Genomic DNA, 6,000 nt, shown 5'->3' on the forward strand with positions numbered 1-6,000 from the left:
GCAGCGGTGTGTATCCATTAGAAACATCAAGAACTTGGTCGGGTGGCAGGGCTACAAAGACGACGTTCCCAGTTTGACAAGGAGGTACAAGGTCTTCATTCTGGGTTATAAGTAGCATGTCCTCCAGGTATGCAATCCACTGTGCACCTTGAAAATGGATCAAGGAGGAGATTGGGTGCCTGAGCTTGGTAAAACACCAAAGGTTAAAAAAAAAACACGGCGAATGGGAGGCTAGAGAAACACCAGATCTTACTGGCAACACAGAACCTGAGAAAGTCCTGGCGACAAACCGAAGTCGGGATGGTATGATGCTCTTTTAGATGCAGGCACGTGTGCAAGTCCCCTGGCCACAGTGTGTCCTTCAGATCATTCAGGTATTGGGGGACTTGAGAATCATGACGGGTTACATCCCTGCACTGCCCACCTCCACACAAAAAAGGATCAGAGACTTCCAGAAGGTAGGAAATTGTGCCTCTGGATAGGAGGGGTGACCTCTCTCTATTCACAATGCGTTACTCTGATCCAGGCACAAGGTGGAGGTGTTTTGCTGGACTGGTTTACCCCAACCCTCTTCTGGCTCCAGGAATCCTGAAAGAGCAACAGCCGTGCTCCCACCTCAACAGCCGTAGAAGAAGGGTCTCAACTTATAAGAGGAGTCTCCATGGGGAGGGGTGAGGAAATGTACCTCTTGCTTGGTGGTATTGAGCCCCAGTGTGCTACTCGATTAAGATTAACAAAGAAGGACAGAAACTACAGAAAACAGTCCCTATGGGCATATCCTTCAGCTATTAAAGTAAAATACCTTGGGTGGAAAGGGCCAGTTTGGAGTTTATTTTAGGGAGGATGCCCATGCACTATGAAATCACTGGACCTCATTTACAATTACCAGTGGCTATAGGACCCACTGGGACCAACCCCTTGTGGACAGTGGGTTGAACGATGCTGTCAGGACATGGGACTCCTCAGTATAGACAAAGGCCTGAATGAGAGAGCCAAATGTGGCAAAATGCTGATAGGCTCTTAGGCCCTTAACTATCTCTTCACAAGGGTTCTTGCCAGGCCACTAAGACCTCATTGGGTAACGCTGGCTACAGGCAATCCAAGTGGAAACGTGCTCATTCTTCCTTGGCCAGGGAGCGATGCATGTAGATGTCCAAATACTGCAACATGAGGAATCGGCCACAATTTTGGAGAATGGGGGGGGGCGAGAGCATCTGTTTTGGGTCTAACATTCACTCCTCAGAAGGCTCAGCTGTTCTCAAGATGAGCCTAACAGGAGTAATACCAGGGAGGCTTTTGTCAAGGTAAAAGTACTGATATGGTAGGGCCCTCTGACTTTGCAGCTGATGTGGTGAGTCAAAGAAATATCATCCTTGCTCCCAGAGGGCAGTTCTAGTGGATTTGGTGCACTTTGCAGTGGGCCCATGAACGATTAGCTACAATGGGTTCCAATAAATGTGTGCAAAAGTGAATACAACCTTCTGACCATTAGCATGACAGGAATGGCCAGAAAGAATGTGCTTGAGAGAGGCCACAAGGATTTTAACCAGGCAGACAATGAAATAAGAATTTGATGATCAGGTGCCAAAATCTCAGTGTTTGGGTTTCAGGCAGGGCAAAAGGTAACAGAAACTACCTCTGGAGAAACAAGGTGCTAGCTGATAGCAAATCCCAAATGTAACTTCTACATGCAATGCACACTATAACCGTTTGTCTATTAAACAGGACCCATTATGCTTTAAATGCCTTATATATCTGTCCTAATGCTAGTTTATACATTCCCAAACATATTTAATGTTAATGTCAGGTAAGTTGGTCTGTATGGGTGCAGTCAATCTAGAGAGTCAACAGTAGTTCCTGGCTACTGGTACCAGGCTAACTAGGCTCTTCTGGACGGTAAGAAGAAGCTAAATAGGTCCCAGTAGTTTTGAATCCTAACCACTTATGCATTAGAACCCTGCAGTTACTCCAATGGTTTCGGTTTATGTAGGCATTTCTATTGCTGTGCATTTATGTCCTCCCGGGTCATGTGACTGACGTCAACGTAGGCCAGTTGCCGCCACTGCTGTGTGGGTGTGGATTGGGTCTGCATAAAGCTACATGCAAGATCTGGGCGCAGGCGAGAAAGGCAGAAATGCCATCAACACAAAAGTCTAGAGTTTCAAGAGCAGATTTCAAGGGCCTTGGGTAAGGACACTTGGAGGCTATCCCTAAAGGTGTCACGGTGGGGGAGCTGGGACCTGAGGGGGATATCGGAGCTAGGCTGAGGTTCCATCAGCGTTAGATGTACTATACTGTAACTAGGTTTAGTATTTACACTGCTCTATATACTCCCTTTCAGGGCAACTTAAAATAGAGGGATAATAACCCACTTTTTTATTTCCCTTTTATACTTCTCCTTTCTCTGTTCTATTTCCCCCACTCACAAAACCTTTTCATAGTTCCTATACAAGCCCACACATGCCCATTTAGCAGAATGAGTGCTCAATAAAACAGTACTTGGTGAACTGACACCAGATCTATTTTTAGCTGGTGAACAGTGCTCCAGATAAGATATTTCCTATTTTTTAAAGTTGGGAGTAAAATGAGTTTTAGGGAGTAAAAATGAAAGCTCAATTCCAAATGGGAGTATTTTATAAGCAAGTAAAAGTATGTTTTAACTGGAAACAGGAATGTTTTTGCAATAATTATTTTGTTGAACCTAGCTATACATACACATAGAAAGGTGCATGCTTACTACTTCCGAACAAGCAGTTATAGCGCTAGTTTCATCCTGTGGTACTATGTGCACTCTGGTTCAAACATATTCATGCAGCTGTGCAAGTGGAAGCAGAAGCACAAGGTCTCAAGTGTCTGTTTCCTATTTTTTGCTGGGAGTATTTTTACTCCCTATATTTATTTTTTGGGAGCATATCCCTATTTTTAGGGAGTAAAAGCAGCCGATACACCCTTATCTGTAGGGCTGCTGGTGAAGCAGGTAACAAACAAATTATTCCTTAAAAGGCAAAATTAACACATTTACAGTTCTGATAAACATTTCTAGCCACAGCAGCTATATAAACACAAGAATATATAATCATGCAAGATTATTAATAATGAGAGGAAAACCCTTATGCCAGAAAGTCTAAAATCCTGCAGCTCATGCAATGCTTAACTCAACCGAAAGTCATGCAGCCAAAAAGGAAGGATGTTGGCATGGTGTGCAGTGGAACTATGCATTTGATATAGTTTGGTGACATTGTCCATTATGAGTTTTTATTCTTTATGTTGTTTGTAAGATGCTACAGAGGCTCGAGTAGCACAAACAAGTATAATGCTAGCCTCCATACCATGCTCTACAATTGATTAATATCATGAGACTTGTGTTGTTCGGCACTGCAGCATGATTCTCAGCCATATTTACACAGTGAACAACAATTGCTAAAAGTTCTTTAGCATGACTGTTTCCAGGCTGCATTATTGCTTTTAACATTGTGTAAGGTCTGTGTGGACCATTTTAATTTCAGCAGACCTCAAGCAGCATTTTCAAGGTAGGGCTTCAACAATTTCTCCCATGAAATGACATGCTCCATTTAAAATTCTGGCATAGGCAATACACAAGAACCAAGAAGAAAGCAAAGCATGTCAACAATAAAGCTGGGATATCAGATTATGATTGACAAAATGTACTATTAGGTAAGCACGTCAAGATCTTCTCCCTGAGATGCCCGATCAGCAAGCATAGAAACACTGGCAAAATGTACAAAGTACAACAAATCCGCATTTCAACACAATCAGCAGTAGCTTAGCAATATTACATTTTAGAAATACTCCTTATAGTTGTGGATAGGACCAGAGAAAACAATTCTACTCTACCTAAGCAAACACGTAGAAAGTGAAAGGTTCATTCAAGGATTCTTGCAGATGTTTACATGACTAAACGACCTACAGAGAGAACCAAATAAATTGAATTAAATAAAATGGGTCAATTTCCTATTTTTATTAGGAGATTCTTCGTGATGCTCTGACAGAAAAAAGGTATTTAGGTTTAACGACAACTCAAATATTATTTTTTTTAAGTGAGCATGAAGGCACAGCAGCATAGTTCAGAGCTGCATAACATCCTTTAGACGTAAACATGTACTGTCAATTAACAAAAATTGAAGATTTTCATGATCCTTCATATCGAAGTGGGAAGATGTAAATGTACACCTATCTCTTGCATTCCGACTGATGGTGTGTTCAATGTGACACTACTTCAGAGCTTTGATTCAACCAAGAGAGTATTCTTTGACCAAAGTGGAGAATCCCCTGGTAAAGCTTTGACAACAAAATCAAACACAGGTAATACCGCCATATTTATAGAACTGGTGAACTTCTTTGAATACACATTTTGTGTTTGGGGAATATTGGAATTCATGGGCATGTTTTCTGCTGTTTCTCCCACTGGTGTAGGCGATTCCAGTTGGAGTTGCTTGCTTTTCGCAATTGCAGGCTCAGTCTATAATGTCTGCCGAGATACAGAGCAGACACTGGCAGTGGCTGCTAAGTGGGGGACAGTGCAGTGCTTGAGAGAAAGGTCATCATTGGTGAAACACAAGGTACAGGGAGCTTACCTTTAAAGGAAAAGCAGAAGTGACAATGGGCATCTAGGGTGTACAAGGTGGATTCAAGAGGTAGAGGGACAGAAAACAGAGTGGTGGCACCACGCTCGGGGGATTTGGACATCAAAGCTGTACATCAGAGGACGGCATAGAGAGATCATAATGAGACAAGGACTTGAGAAGGTGGGTTTTACAAACATTGGGACTATTTAGAATCAGTCAAGATGATAAAGAGAGAGACAAACTAGAGAAATCAAGAAAGGATTTCTTTCTCCCACAAGGAATACATCATGAAGTCAGCTGCTAGCAAAATCACGGAATTTGTTACATTTTCAAGTCTTACAAAAAGAGAGGTGGTCTTGATATCACTTGAAGCCTTACACAAAAAGACCAGTCATATTGCGAGGCTCCTAGTATTCCAGAACACAGTGGAGGCTATAAAGAAGAGTGTTATCCAAAGCAGTGGTGTAGGGGTATGTGGATGATATGAGAAGCTCTCACTCAAATAACATCCCAGCAGGAAAGATTACAACAATGTGTGATCAGGTGAATAGAAGAACAAGTTACTTCTTACCTTGTAACGTTTTTCGACGGGATGTTCCTCCGACGTATTCCTTATCTTTGATAATACGTTTCCAGTTTGCTGGCCTCGGAAATTTTTTCTGTAGAGGGCGCTGCGCGTCGACGTCCGCCGAGTCGATGTCCCTCGACGGCCACCGTATCGGCGACGATGTCATCATGCCCATAAATAGCCACGCGCTGAGTCCGTTGCTCAGTTCCGTTTTGTAGCATAAGAAAAGTTATGCCTGAATTGGTTATTGACCTTGAAGGAGTGTAAGCTGCAACCACAAGGGAAGTATCACTGCGGGGATGAATGGGAGGGGCGATAAGGAATACGTCGGAGGAACATCCCGTCGAAAGAACGTTACAAGGTAAGAAGTAACTTGTTCTTCGAAGGGATTGTGTCCTCTGACGTATTCCTTATCTTTGATAGACTCCCATAGCAGTGGCATGTAATTGGAGGTGGGAGTGAGAATGTTATGTATCCCTTTAGGGATGGACCGAATGTAATACGCCTTGCCAAATCTGGTCTCTTGAGTAGTGGAGGAATCCAGATTGTAAAATTTTGTGAATGTATGTGCGGACGACCATGTGGCAGCCGCACATATGTCTCGGACCGGTACCCCTCTTTGGAGAGCCGAAGAGGCTGCGATACCCCTGGTTGAATGAGCCCTGAGATTTTGGGGTGGCTCTTTCCCTGCCAGTTTGTAACATTCCAGAATGGCCAAAATAATCCACCTGGAGATGGTTTGTTTTGTTATGGGTAGTCCCAACTTGTGACCTGAGTATCCTACAAACAGTTGGTCTGCTTGCCTGATCCTAGCCATTCTGCTGATGTAAAAGCTGAGAGCTTGCC

Source organism: Ambystoma mexicanum, chromosome 9, assembly GCF_040938575.1.
Source record: "Ambystoma mexicanum isolate Mex_15411 chromosome 9, UKY_AmexF1_1, whole genome shotgun sequence".
Lineage (NCBI taxonomy): Eukaryota > Metazoa > Chordata > Amphibia > Caudata > Ambystomatidae > Ambystoma > Ambystoma mexicanum.